At 37.3% G+C, this 16,105-nt stretch overlaps 1 long non-coding RNA gene and 1 pseudogene across 1 annotated transcript in view; one reads left to right on the top strand and one right to left on the bottom strand.

Annotated features, from left to right (window-relative positions):
* Positions 1-16,105, top strand: part of LOC127222204 (uncharacterized) — a 485,138-nt gene that overhangs the window by 220,072 nt on the left and 248,961 nt on the right. The gene's annotated exons all lie outside the window — the stretch shown is intronic.
* LOC127222203 (40S ribosomal protein S8-like) lies at positions 93-758 on the bottom strand (annotated as a pseudogene).

Below are 16,105 nucleotides of genomic sequence, written 5' to 3'. Positions count from 1 at the left end.
GGTTAGAAGTCTTATTTTGATGTTAATTCAATCTTAACATCTTTGGAAAATATAGATACTTTTTCTATTCAATTAAATAACTAAACTTGTTTTTTTTTTAATAGAACAATAAACACCTTTATTACATGAGCTATAAATGATGGTTTATTTGCCTTTCCGGGCTTTGATCTTCCTCAGATAGAACTCCAGCTCCTTGCTTTCTAGCACATAGCCATCTGCTCTACCACACAGGCCTGGTGTTGAGGCAATACAGGCAAGAAGCTTGCCCTGCTGTAACTGCTCCTCCAGAAGACTGCTGATTTTGGCGTTCTTTTTCCTTTCATCGTATTTCTTTTGAATTTTCTTGTATCGTTTTTGTTTAGTATTTATTCCTCCTCAGGAGTCAGCTTAGCCCCTTCTTGCGGCCCAGGGGCAGTGCATAGTGGGACTAGTACCACTGTCTGTATGGTATGCTGTCGATGAGCACAATGCAGTTCTTCACTAGGGTCTTGGTGCGGACCAGCTCTTTATTGGATGCATTATAGACAACATCAATGATTCTTGTTTTTCGAGTACAGCACTCAGAGCCCCCCCCCACATCCAAAATTAGGTCACGGTACTTCTTATTGCCTCCTTGAACTCGGACTCTGTGTTTACGACGAGGGCCAATCTTTGTGTTGGCAGCAAGCCGTCCCAATTCATACTTCTGCTTCTTGTGGTAGGGCTTTTCTTATCCCCGTCTTGTGGAGCTTGTCCCAGTTGTCCCAAGAGATGCCCATTGCTCAGCGCTGGCTGGAAAGAGCACTATACTTGTTTTGTGTCGATGACTCTATTAACATGATTTGCACTTATTTTGCTTTGTTTACCTATTTTAGGAGGAAGAAAGAGCACGTCATAGAGTTTGTAAATAATTATTTTTGCTTTTACTGGAATTACTAAGACTTTAACTACCAAATTACTAATTTAAGATTTTGTGGATTTAAAATCTTTAATTGTTAAAACAAGGTTAATCCACAAGAATTATGTTTACACATTATTTTCAAGCAAATACTATTGTCTTTTATAAGAAAGAAAGGTAAAAGTTACTATAAGTAGATGATAAGATCCTAAACTACAGAAACTATTGCAATGTAGCATAATCAAATACATAATTTAAAAAGCAGAATTCTATGGCAGAAATTATATTTGAGTATATGATAAATACAAATTCAACATCTGTCCCTACTTTGCTTCATCTATCACAAGTACTAAAAGCCTATGCTTTGCTTCCACTGGCACATTTTGTAACTATTACCAGTTTTTGAACAGATAGGAAGCAATATATTCACAGCCCAAGCCTTTGCACTAGAATTCTTCCTGACATATCTACTTTAGGTTTCTGGCTTACAAGAACAGGTTGCATCTAAAGTGGGTACTGCCTGTGAGTGAATTTGAGAAAACAAAAATGCACGAAGATGGAGACTGTCTCAAAATAAACCATGCTGGTTAAAATAGTAACTAAGGCAACAGCAGCAAAAGGATAACAGCTCAGTATAATCTGCAGATGGTTGTCTTGAATACACATTCCAGTTGTCTGCTTCAGATTTGGCTGAAGGACCTCCATAGGGAATGAACTGATTGATAACAAGCTATCCTACTAACTGTTACTGCCAGGCAGTGCTACATTGCTTTGGTTGATATCAACTCAGATTTAAAAACTCTCCTCATCATTTCTATGTGTCACTCTGAAAGCATTCATTGTATATGGAGATGTTTAATGAAAATCCCTGTGAATGTTCTCTCCATCTGGAGTTCAATGTCTGTTAAGGCAGAGAGAATACATAATTACACATGACATGAAAGCAGATAGTGATATTTAATAGTAGCAAGATCATTAAAATGAAAGCAAAGAAACTGGGACTGTTTGTGATTTTCTATTTGACTGTAATGTATCCCATCTAAATGGTGTGAACATAGATGTCACCATTTTCTCCTTGGATTTCAAAATGAAATAAAAAGTATGAACATTTCTATGAATCTTTTAACTATGTTTATAAGAAACATTATATAATTTTAGTATGGGGGACCATGTACCTTGATTGCAATTAAATACAAACTTTACATGCAATTTCAAATATGCAAAAAATGATTGTATACTTTTCATTAATGATAAGATAATGTTACATTGGAGAGACAATGTGATATAAAGATTTAAAAAATAATATTAACAATCCTCAAGAGTAAGGGAGATTCTTTCAATGCTTTCTTCTGACTAGTTTTCATAAATTTGTAAAGAACATTTTCCTAAATTTTTCTTCTCTGAGTGGATAAAATGATACTTATTTCATAATATTATTATGAAAAATAAGAAAATCAATTAAGAACTTCATGTAGGTCAGGTACTTGGAGTGTTCTAATAAAGCACTGCTTTAATTTACGATGCATTAACTTGTAGTGTAACAAAAATGACTGAACAAACAAAAAGTATATACACACACACACGAAGAAGATAAATGAAAATAAACAAACAAAACTGTTGAAGTCCATTTTGAATTGGCCAACTACTCCTGAGCCTGAATTCTGTCCTGGGCACTCCATTGTAGAAAATAAATTCTCCCTTTCTCAGACATTATCAATTGCAGGTATTTTCTTGGTAAAGAGTAGGATTTGTGCCTACATCTTCTCTCTGTGCTGTTATTGTGTCTGAATTGAACCTATATTGGTCGTGTGCATGTAGTCAAGGACTCGGTGGTTTCATATGATTATACATCTTGATTTGTCTGAAAAACACTGTTTTGGGTGCTTCACTACTTCTGGCAAATTTGCTCTTTGGTTCCTCTTCTAAATAGAGACTTGAGCCTTGAGGGCTGAGTTTTTCAAAGTCTCCCACTCCTTTCAAATTGCCAGTTATACACATTTTTATTAATAGAATCTGTTAGTATCCATACACACCAGGCTACCCCTCTGAGACCTGTCAGATTGTGTTACCCTTTTGAACTTGAAATTGCCAGCACTCAGGCAGTACTCTGAAATGTTCAGGATGCTGACAGAGTGTTCAGCTAAGTCACTATTCCCTTAAAAAGGCAGACCCCACATATTCTCTCTTCCTCTCCCTGTTGTACCTCTCTCTCTCTTTCCATCCCTCCCTCCCTTTTCCCATGCTGTGAGCTCCAATCACCCCTTTCCCATAAATTCTTCACTGGAGAATCCTCTACATCATGACAGGTCTGACTCTCTCCGGCTTTGGGGCTCCTTGAACCCAAACTGCCAATATTCCCTATGACACCATATCATAATACTATCTACTTCAAAAGATACTCCTCTGATGAAAGTTGAATGATGCTCTGCCCTATTGGCATAGCAACATACTTTTATATTGCTTTGTGCCTTTCACAAAATAATAGGTTTTCCCCAAGACCTATGATGTATTTAATTTCAGGTTTTATGTTATTTAGTGCCATGTGTGTTTTTCTTTTGTTGTTTCATTTTCACCTTCTTTATTTAGTTTTTGTTTTTAAGAAAGGGAAAAAGGAAGGAAGGAAGGAAGAGAGTAATAATATTTATTTGAATAGCTATGGAGCTGGGAGAGATCCATGAGGAGCAGAAGTAGGGTAGAATATCAAAATATATTTTATGAAAAATATACAAGATTTCATTTCCAAAAAAATAATAAAAAATAAAAGGTTAGCAATTCATGGAAATGGAAATGATTTTGTAGGCTTGCTAGTATGTCTTTACTTATCACAATGACATAAAGAGCTATTTCTCTACATTGATATCAACATGCTTTCCAGAAATGATTTACTAAGAAAAAAAAAATTGATTATGTTGGGACAAAACATCTAATAGTAGTGAGGGGATAGCTTTAAAATCTTGTATTTCTGGTGTATGGATTTGTCAAATAATAATCTAAGCTTTACATTAAACAAATCTACTCATTTAGTAGTTTGCACTAAAGTTATTAATACATAGTATACAAAATTTTCTTTTTTAATAAATATATCTCTTTTTCCTGTCTGTAGTTTTCCTTCCTCCTCTCCCCTCCTCACCACTGGAAATCCACCCCCTAATCCACTCCCCTTCTCTGTTTAGGGAAATGGTGATTTGCCAGGAGTATCAACAAAATATGACCTGTCAAGTTGCAGTAATACTTATCACCTCTGCATGTATTAAGGCTGGATAAGGAAACCCAGTATGAGGAGTAGGTTCCCAAAAGCCAGTAAAAGAGTCTGAGCCAGTCTCTGTTGCTGCTGTTAGCAGCCCCATGGGAGGAGGAAGCTACACAACTGTAACAAATATGCAGAGTGCTTAGGTCATTCCCTTGCAGGCTCCCTGGTTATTGGCTCAGTCTCTGGGAGCCCCTATGAGCCAAGATTGGTTGATTTTGTTGGTTTTCTTGTGGTATTCTTGACCACTAAAATCTTTTGTCTCCCACTTCTGCAGAATTCCCTGAACTCCACCTTATGTTAGCTGTGACTCTGCATCTGTTCCTATGGGTCTCAGCCAGAAGGACTGAGCAGTCTAAGGGACCTCAGACAGTGGAACCAGGATGTATTCCTGGTACACAAATGGACCTTACAGACACATCCCCCATGGAGAGATAACTGCCTTAACCTAGAGACAGGAGAGAAGCCCTAGTCCCTACGTGAAATGACTTGACATATTTACATGACCCCACCTGGATGACATTGCCCTACATGTGGAATTGGGGTGGGGGATGGGAGGGGAGGGTGGTCAGGGTGCATGTGAAGGGGCAGAAAGTGTAAGAGGGTGGTATGGAGGGAGAGGGAACTGGGATCGACATGTAAAATTAAAAAATAAATAAATAAATAAGAAATTTGCTTACTTTGTTTTGTGGGTGGTGAACTCAACAGAGATGAAAGGGGGCAAATGGGGTCCTGGAATGTGAACAGAATTGTGGTACATGACATGAATCTTCCAAATATTCAATAAAGAAATTTAAAAGCAAGTTTGATTCTTGATTTCAACTGAGTCCCTTCTGCTTTTCTGCATAAATAAGGTAAGGCTAGGCTTGGGATTCATGGGCTTTAGGGAACATCCTAATCATCAAATGTTTTCTGTTCCTTTTGAAGTCAACAGTAATTAACTAGACCTGAGCTTCTCCTACACTCTATACTCTGGAATCCTTCTTTTCTTTCTTCATAAGCATTAATTTACCCCCATATTTAATATGTTTGATTCTGCTATTCAATATGTTATTCCTCTGTTCTTACACACACACACACACTCACTCACTCACTCAGTGGAATTGCAAAACTATGTAGTACATCTAAGTTTTGTTATATTTTTATATTTAAAACAATTTTCATCTTTAAATATGTTTTGGTCATATATTTTCTCTTCTCCAAGACCTTCCAGATTCTTTCTGTGTCTTTATCCACCCAACCTCATTTTTTTTTTCAATAAAATAGACAAAAGCCAAGCAGTTCAAACATCCCCCAAAATAGGAATACAAAATAAAATAATATCCCCCAAAACAAAACTAAGCAAATCCCAAAAAATTGTAGCCAACTAAAAGCACAAGCATGTACACATATACACACAAAGAAAACAAACAAAACAACTGTGGTTGTTCAACCACTGATGACCATGAGGTCTATCCTAGAGTGGTTTATATACCCATTCTTATATCACTTGAGAAAAGCTTTTTCCCCTCTCTTGTTGCATATTAGTTCCAGTTCAGTTGCTAACTTTTACCCTAGTGGCTAGGTTTCATTCATTCATCCACTCATTCCTTCATTTTTAAAAATGTAACACAAGATAAAACAAATACTATCCCACCAAAGTTGGACAAAATAAACTAACAGAAGGGAAAAAAAAGCACAAGAGAAGGAATAAGAATCAGACCTACACATTGATAAACTCTGGAAATCCTATGAAAATACTAAACTGAAATCCACAGTATTTATTCAGTGCAGACCCATGCAATCCCTGTGCATACTGCTTCATTGTCTGTGAGTTCAGATGAGTTTTTCTCTTGTTAATTTTGGGGTAATAATTTTCTGTGTGTCCTACATTGCCCCTAGCTCTTCCAATTTTTCTATATCTGTTTCTATGGAATTCCTTGAGTTTGAAAGGAGGGATTTCATAGATATATAGCATTTAGGACTGAGTGTTACAACGGAATTCATTGAGTCTGAAAGGAGGGATTTCATGGATATATAGCATTTAGGACTGTTACAATGTCTCTTAATTAATGCATAGTGCCTGACCTGTGGAACACTGTATTTGTGACTGGCTTAGTATGTGCATTTTTTTAAACTTAGTGAGGAAGGGGAAACAACACAGAAGTTCCTTAACAGTACGATAAATAAAGAAAATATGATACACATTGGGGTATTTACACATTTGGAGTATTATGCAACTTAAAAAACAATGATGCCATTATATTGCATGCAAACAGATTGAACCAGAAAAAAAAAATTACCCAGAGGAAGACATTTCTACTTTTAATTTGAGAGGACTCACAAAAAGTCTTTCATGTGTATCACTGTCAGTAGAAAGTTCCTTGACCCTTCGAAACTATAATGGCTCTCTCTTTTATGGTATCTCTCTTACAGTCTTTTGTCTCTCAACTATTCCTCCCCTTACTCAATCGTCCTAGTCCCCACATGCCTTCCTCTCCTCCCATTCTCTTTCTCCTAGCTCCCTCTCCACTCACTGCCCTTCATTCCCATATGCTTTGGAGATCTTATTTCTTCCCGCTTCTGAGGGACCTTATATGAATCTCTTAGGTTCCTCCTTGTATCTTAGTTTCTCTGGTGGTGTAAATTATAGGCTGGTGATCCTTTGCTCTATGTCTAAAATCCATATATGAGTACATACCATGTTCCTCTTTTTGTGACTGGGTTCTAGCTAAAGCAATAAGACAACAAAAGGAGATCAAGGGGAGACAAATTGGAAAGAAGCATATTGGGAGGGAGACATTATAGGTTTGAAGAGAAAACTAAATTTAGAGAAATGTTCAAGGACCTACAAGGATGACCCCCAACTAACAATTTGAATAACAGTAGAAAGTCTACCTTAAATGCCCTTCCCTGATACTGAGATTGATGAATAACTTATCTAGCATCATAGGGCCCTCATGTGTTAGCTGACATCCATAGCTAAACACTGAGCCAAATGTGATGGGAGATTTCATTCTACAAATATGTTTCTCTTATTGGTTAATGAATAAAACACTGTTGCCCAATGGGAAAGCAAGATAGGCAGGACTAAAGACAAGGAAGAGATAGAAAGTAGCAGGGAGGAAATTCAAGATGGAGGATAAAGAGAGAAGAACGCTGGCCCTGCTCTTGGGTAAGATGATACCACCTGGAAATACTTAGATTAATAGAAACGGGTTAATATTTACAACAGCTAGCCAATAAGAAACTAGTAACTGGCCAACAAAATTATATCTAATACAGCATCTCTGTATGTTATTTGTGGCTGGTACAGCTCTGGCAGCAGACTGGTGGGAAAACCACCCCACAACAGAACTGGAATCCAGATGCAGAGAGGGAGGAGTGATAAGAAAATGGGGACGAGACCATGCTACACAAACCCACAGAATCAGCTGACCTGAACAAGGGGGAGCTAATGGACCCTCAGACTGATAGCTGGGAAACCAGCATTGAACCGACTGAGACCCTCTGAACATGGGTCTCAGTTAGAAGGCATGGGCAGTCTAAGGGATCTCTGACAGTGGAACCAGGATATATGCCAAGTGCACAAAGGACTTTGGGAGCATATTCCCCAAGGATGGCTACTCCTTTAGCCTGGAGGCAGGAGGGAGGTGCCTAGTCCCTATTCCAAATAACTTGACAGAATTTGTTGATCCCTCCTGGAAGGCATCATCCTCCCTGTGGAGTGTGGGGGGGATGGGATGGGAAGGTGGTCTGGGGTTATGGGAGGGAGGTTTGGAGTGAGAGAGGGAGGAATGGGGAGGGAGAGGGAACTGGGACAGATATGTAAAATAAAAAAAATACAAACAAACAAAAAACCAAAATAAAACAGAAAAAAAACAATTAAAAATCAGAAGAGAACCAGATTGTGGTGGTGCATGCCTTTAATACTAGCACTCTGGTGGCAAAGGCAGGCACATTTCTATGAGTTGGAGGCCATCTTGGTCTAAAGAACAAGTTCCAGGACAGTCAAGGATACACAGAGAGACACTGTCCCAAAAATAAAAAAATAAAAAACAAGCTGGGCAGTGGTGGCACACATCTTTATTCCCAGCACTCAGGAGGCAAAAAGAAAGAAAAAGCTGGACAGGCCATGAGACAGACATGGAAAAAGAAGCAGGAGACAGGGAGGTGAGGCTGCTTCCAGCTGCCTTAGTGGAAAAGCCTGCCTAAGTCCTTCTTTCTCTTCCCACCTGAAGGCTCTGGAATGTTGCAGAACTTGATGACCATCATCAGGTGCCCTTAAATGTAGACTCCTAGCCTAGAATGAGCGGCAACTCCCAGAACAGAGGCTTAATTTAACCCAGGTTGTACTTCCTCAACGGTCCGGGCATGGAAAGCTCCATGGATGCCAAGGTCCCCATTGCTTTGGAGACACCAGAAAGCAGACATTTCTAGAGGCTATCTCCAAGGTGAGCAACGGTGGGATGGAGAAAAGGCATAGAAGTTTAGGCAGTGGATCCAGCTGTATGCATACGAGTATATCCCAATGCTAGGGCTGAGTGTTGGGTACCCCATAGCTGGGGATACTATCTAACTTGTAATTTTGTCACCTAAAGAACATGAATTACAACCCAGCATTGGTGGTGTCACCCTTTGATCCAAGCACTTGGGAGGCACAGGCAGGTGGATCTTTGTGACTTCCAGTACAGCCTAGTCATTTCAGGAGGAGAGCTTCCAAAATCACAGAAAAACCTTGTCTCAAAAATCAAAAAGATGAAGAAGAAAGAAAAGAAAAAAAAAAAAAAAAAGAACATAAATTGCGGGGAATATGTTGTGTTGGGAGGGCCTCATTCTTTCCCTGTGTTTTTATTGTTGGTTGAGGTTGGCTCTCATGTAACCCAGTGAAGCTTACAATTCACTGTCTCTGTGCTAGAATTAAAAGAATCCCCAAGAACTCTGGTTTTGGCTTTGTTTGGTGTTGACACAAGGTCTCACTAAGTAGCCTTGGCTGGTCCAGAACTCACTATGTAGCCAAGGCTGGCCTGAAAAAAAAAAGTTGCTTCACTCTAAATATTTAGAAAGTGTGTGTGTGTGTGTGTGTGTGTGAGAGAGAGAGAGAGAGAGAGAGAGAGAGAGAGAGAGAGAGAGAGAGGAGAGAGAGAGAAACAGTAACCTTCTTATTAGGTGGAATATGACTTATTGAAGGAGTCCTTGATTCATTTTACCTGAGGAATGAGGACTTGAACAAGTTTTCCTGTATTTGCAGTCAGGTTTTGTTTCTGTTTTTATTTTGGATAAATACTTAAATGAAATTGGGTTGCTTATTTGTTACTAAATTGTAGGTTTGGGGTTGTTTTGTTAAAATAATGGCCTCACATAGATGTTTTGCACATACATTCTCCTATTCTGTAGGTTGTCTTTTTACTTTATTGATTTTTCACTTTTGTGTGAAGAAGCTTTAGAGTTGGATGTAGTTCTGCTTGTCTATATTTGGTTTCATTGCCTGAGATCTTGATGTCAAATCCAAGAAATCTTTGCCAAACCAATGTCAGGAATCTTTTCCATTTATAAAAAAGCACTTGAAATAAACAAATTCATAGAGACTAGAAAAGGATGCCAAGATCTAGGAATAGAAAGTGGGAAAATGTTGTTTAATGGATATTAAGGCATTTTTAAAGCATGAATAAATCTGAAATTTGATGTAGAGCATAATACTTATTTTAGAAATGTGTTGTAGAGCATAGTACTTAACTTATTTTTAAAATGTAACTGTATAAGTTAAAGTATGATGAGGAGCTTGATATCATTTTAAGTGACCCTACTTCAGTTGGAAGTATCAATAACCAACACAAAAGGAAATATGTAAACAACAGATTGGATTCAAACTTTGAGCATGGTGAAACTATCGCAATATGTGCAAAGTTTAACCATAAAAATTGCTCATAATTCAAGTTGAGTGCTATGAACTCAAAAATTAAAGTATCATGTGAAGTTTTTAAAAAATCTTTCTCTCTAAAACTGATAGTCTTTCCTAAAGAAAAAAAAGTAAAAACTAAAAATCCAATAAACCAAATGGATATCTGATCTCAGAAGCATCTATTTATGCAGATACCTCTATATAAGATTATATCTCATAAATGCAGAAGAGTTATAGCCAGGAGCCAGGTATGGCTCAGGTTTATTTTTGACTTGTCTGATTGGAGTGAGTAACTTGTGAACACCAATGATTGCTTCAAAGGCAAGAGCTGTTCCTGAACACTTTTTAGGTAGAATTAGATCTTTTCAGTGTTTGCTTGCTGCCTACTTATTTCCTAAAAATACACTTCTGATTGTTCTAGCTTCAGAGGAAATCAATTTCCATAAAGCACCCATTATAGTGTGTCAATGAATGTGGTAACATGCATAATTTACCTCAGAAAAGCATGTAATTAGAAAATTAACCTTTTACTTTTCCCTTGTTAATCAGTTATAGGAAAGGATAGAAGAATAACACATTAGCAACAGTTTCTACTGTGCTATTGTGTCTTTCTATCTCTAAGTTAGTAGATAATGACACAATTTTCAAAGATAAGGAGCAGAACATGTTAGATAAAGTGTCATTTTGCCTGTATAGTATGACCTATTTCCAGTGTGTTTCAATACTATAAAAAAATAGCTACTCAGAGCTTGAAGTTTTCTTTAATCAGGTAGGAAGTAAAGGATTCTAATTTTGACATCCAAGTTTATAACTCTACATTTCATAAGATAAGATATTAATGTTATTTATGTGTTTTAATAATTATATCACAAGAATGAGAAGGAGAAATGTTATTTTCTAAGAACCTGAGATACATCAGAATCTATTACCCATTTTTGTCTCCCCTAGAAACTCGCAGTAGTCTTCACAAGCTCCCCATCATCAAATCCTTTATTACTCTAGACATTTAGATGTCAAAATCATCCTTGTAGTAATAGAGTGGACACTTTCAATCACTGCTCTACAACTGGTCAAAATCCCAGGTTATTGTGTAAAGACTCAGAGTTTCACAGATGTGGCATAAAGCAATCTAAGCAGCTGGCATTTCTGTTTCCAGGAATATGTATACTTACGTTATTTAACAGCAGCAAATTAAAAGAAATATAGGCCATGGATTTGAAGGAGGATAAGGAAGAATATGCGGGAGAGTTTGGAAGAAGGAAAAGGAGGGGAAAATGATATAATTATATAATAATCTCAAATCATAAAATAACTATTTTCTCAGAGAGAGAGAGAGAGAATGAGAGAGAGACAGAGAGAGAGAGAGAGAGAGAGAGAGAGAGAGAGATCTACTGTGGGACCTCTGGCAGTAGAATTATTTATCCATAGTGCACGTGGGAATATACCCTATGGAGTGATACTCTCTCAGCCTAGATACATGGAGGAGCACCACAGCCCAGGAGGGAGAAGGAACTGGGATTAATATGTAAAGTGGGATTGTTTTTTAATTTAAATTAAGGTAAAAAGATGTTCACAGGAATTTCCCCATCCATTTTGACATGGCCATTAAATTCTTGTTCGTTTCACAATCGAGAAATTATGTTGATGAGCTTTTATGGGAGTTGCTTATGTATTAAGAGATAGACCCACAGAAATCACTTGGATCATATGCCTCTTGTACTTTTTCAGTCCTTTCTTCTGCAATGTGGCCTGAGACCTACGTGCTGAAGTGCTATGTAGGTGTATCTACTGAAAAGCAAGCCTGTAGTAACTAGTCAGTAAGCAGCATGCCATTCATGGTCTCTGCTTCAATCGCTGCCTCTGTCTATTATCTGTTAGTATATGATCACACTGGATTTTGTGTGATACAGATGAGGGATTGGTAAGTAATGGTGAGATTGAACAGTTGTGCTATATTTCCAAGCTGCATTCATACAGTCTGTGAATATGTAGATTCCACATGATATTTGACATAGAAGTGGAAATGGCCATGTGACGACTGAGAGGAGTGATATCACACTTACAAATAAGAAGGAAGGAGGGGCAAGCATCTTTGTGTTAGAGTTTCCAAGCTCTCACAAATTGGCCTCCACCCTGTGAAACCAATTTCATTTCTTACCTCTAGAACATCGAGAGATGAAATGTGGACTGCTTAAATTCAAATGAGTATCCGACCCAGTATCAAATACTAGGGAAATAATAGACTTCTTCTACCATCACCCCTAAAAATAAAAAACAAATAGTTGGAATCATTTTTCTATGACCCATATCTGTATCCTACACCTCTGCTTTACTACACCTTCTAGTACCAAAATAGTCATTCGGAAACAGGAAAGCCAGTTTTAATTTCTCAATATAAACCTATGTCCTATAATACATATTATTTGCATACCAAGCTGTATTTTATGTCAATTATGATCTAATTGTCCCTTTGTTCCATAAACTATTTCTGATACAAATGGAAAATATTAAGATGATAAAGACTATTAGAGTTAAGTGATTTGTAAAGTATGAATGGGGTCTCTCAAGGAGAATTTGTGAGGCTAATTATTCTTTAATGATATTTAACGATATGGTGATAAATTTGGTTAAGCTTAAAATTTTAAAATATCTATCTGTTTATATATCATATATTTACTATCTATCTATTCACATGATTTAATCTATTTGTGTATTAAGGGTTTATGTGTTATTGGTCACATGTAGAAGTCAGAGGACAATCGGTGGGAATTTTATATATCTCTCTTTCCACTATGTGGCTTAGCTCATAAGCCTTGGCAGCAAGCACTATTGCCCAATGAACCATTTCATCAATGTCTCATTTTTCTGAACTTGCATGTATATTTGTGAGAGTGTGAATTATGGCACTTAAATAGAGGTCAGAAGAAATTTTACGGAAATCAGTTTTTTCCTTTTACCATGCAGGTACCAGGGATTGAACTCACAAACTAAGACAGTAGGCAACTTAATCTACTGAGCCATCTCACTGGACAAGAATTGTTTTTGTAAAATGTGCATGACAAGATGAAAGGTTTAACACATTTTGTTCTTTTAAAAGTTCTTTCCATTGAAATAGTAAGACCCTATTTCTTCTGGAGACTAGACTAAAACAATTAAACAGGAGGGATCTTTAAATATTGCCCTAGTAAAAGAAATAAAAATAAGATACAAATTATTTATCACATATATAAAATATATAATCAATAATTAATTACTGTGTGTAATTAATAGAATTTTTTTTGGTTCTGGATAGTTTTACTTGTAATCCTGACAAAGCCCACAGACTTCTGAATGGAGAGCCAAAATTAAGAAATTGCTTAAACCACCTGGCCAATGAACATGTTTGTGACTGGTTTCTTTGATTTTTGATTGATGTAGGATGATCCAACCCATTGTGAGTGGTATCATCCCTGGGGAGATAGATTTGTGTTATATAAGTAAGCTGAGTATAAGCCTACCTGCATGTCAGCTGGAAGTCAGTATTGTCAATGAGACCTGTTATACCCCAATATCTATGAGACAAGTTTCTTTTATTTATTTATTTATTTATTTTACATGTCGATCCCAGTTCCCCCTCCCTCCCTCCTTCTTACCTTATCTCTTGGTTCACATGCACCCTGACCACCCTCCCCTCCCATCCCCGACCCCATTTCCACATATAGGACAATGCCATTCAGGTGGGGTCATGTAAATCTGTCAAGTCATTTGAAGTAGGGACTAGGACTTCTCTTCTGTCTCTAGGTTAAGTAAGGGAGTATCCCTCCATGGTGGATGGGTCCACAAGATCCTTTTGTGTGCCAGGAATACATCCTGGTTCCACTGTCTGAGGTCCCTTAGACTGCTCAGTCCTTATAGCTGAGACCCATATTCAGGGGGTCTAAGTCAGACCCATGCTGGATTCCCAGCTATCAGTCTGGGGGCCCGTTAGCTCCTCCTTATTCAGGTCAGCTGTCTCTATGTGTTTCTGCAACCTGGTCTTGTCCTCTTCCTCTGCATCTGGATTCTAGTTTGACTCAGTGTTTAGTTATGGGTGTTTGCTTCTGTTTCCAGCAGGTACTAGATGAGGGCTCCATGTTGGTGGATAAGTTAGTTGTTGATCTCACTATCTGGAAAGGGCATTTTTAGTAGCCTTTCCACGGCTGAGGTAACCCAGTCACAAAAAGAGGAACATAGTATGTACTAGTTCATATATGGATTTTAGACCTAGAGCAAAGAATCACCAGCCTATAATTCACACCACCAGAGGAACTAGGATACAGGGTGTATTCTAAGAGATTCATATAAAACTCTTTACAGAAGGGGGAAGGGACAAGTCCCCCAGAACACATGGGAAGTGGGGGGGGGCAGTGAATGGAGAGAGAAGTAGGAGAAAGAGAAGGGGAGGAGAGGAAAGCATTTGTGACTAGGGAGATTGAGCCAGGGTAGGAATAGGAGAGAGAGAGAGAGAGAGAGAGAGAGAGAGAGAGAGAGAGAGAGAGAGAGAGAGAGAGAACAAACATAAAAGAGGGAGCCATTATTGGTTTGAAGAGAAAACTGAGCCTATAGAAAGGTCTAGAGACTGACAAGAATGCCACCAACTAACAATACGAGGCAAGTTTTTACACAGAGCTTATATTATATTAAATAGAGGGCAGACTTGCCTTCAAGTTCCTGCCTTTAGTGCCTCCTTGGAGTTCTTTCCCTCAATAGACTGTGATCTGGAATTGCAGGCTTTTTCTTTTGAATTGTTCTTTGTCGGGGATTTCATCATAGCCAGGGGAGTAAAGTTAGAATATATGTTATCCAAATTAATTAGTTTTGCTTCACTGGCTAAGCCATTTTTACCTATATAGACTTACATGCTGCTTGTTTTACTACTCTATGTAGTTAGCCAACCATAACAAGTTCTTATGAGAGGATTTACTCAGTTTGAGATGAAAAATCTTAGACAAAAGGGGGTAAAAGAAGGCAGATATAGAATTAAAGAGCTATATCCTAGAGACTTCAAGAAAGTGAGAAATATTTATAATTGAGAGTGAATGACCTCATGGATATCTGAATACCTCCTCCAATAACTCAAATAGCATTTTTATGTTGATCCATGTTATTTTAATTGCTTTTATTTCAGTTTTAAATAAAGTAAGATACTTGGGGCTACTCTTACTGAAGCTTCTATACATGTTTGTTTGAAAATATGCACTTTCCAAGTGCAATTCTTAGGGTGTGCACATTCACATTCCTATTTTCAAGCTTCTGCTAACAGTATTCATCCTGTTGTATGATATAACATCAGAATTTATACTTTTACCTATTAGAGAATATAACTGTTAATCAGCCCCTCCTTTCCCTTTTCTTCTAAACTTTTCTTCACTTACAAACAAAAATAATGGATTATAGATGTAAATGTACACTCTTCTTTTATGAAATTAACAGAAGAAAACATAAAAGAAACATCTTAATTGGCAGATGATTATGCTGTTTATCTGTCTTATATTATTATAATGTTTATATGTATCAAATTTTAAAATCTGTTCAACTATTACTAGACAATGAGGATGATTTAATAGTCTGGCTATGCTGATAAGTGCTATAAAAATGTATGCCAATTTTCTTGGGGAATTAAATGACTGACTGATCTATAAAGACAGTTTAAGTTATGTGAGAGACTACACTATTTACTTCCAAAAACCCATAGTGCTCTATATTTATAGTGGAAGTCTCTAAGAGTGTTCTTTCTTTGTATTCCTGCCAGAATGTGTTTGGTATCCTCTGATAAAAGTCAACACTGTGAAGAAACATCTTACAGAGCTTTTGTTTTTCAGAATGTTTGGGACAATTTTAAATCAGATTGCATGTTTACTTACTACTGAGTTATTTATGTCTTTATACATTTTGACAATGTTTTGTGAAAGGATAGTTTTCAAATATTTCTCCAAATTCTGCTCATTTCCCTTAGCTCTGTTAAGTGTATTCTTTGCTATATAGAGGCTTAAATACTTTGACACCAAAACATTTTTCTCATTTGTTGGTTTGATTCTTGTCTTTGTGCTTCTAAGATACTACCCAATCCTCCCCCCTCCTC

Source organism: Phodopus roborovskii, unplaced genomic scaffold, assembly GCF_943737965.1.
Source record: "Phodopus roborovskii unplaced genomic scaffold, PHOROB, whole genome shotgun sequence".
Lineage (NCBI taxonomy): Eukaryota > Metazoa > Chordata > Mammalia > Rodentia > Cricetidae > Phodopus > Phodopus roborovskii.
This window is presented reverse-complemented; position numbering and strand designations above follow the sequence as displayed.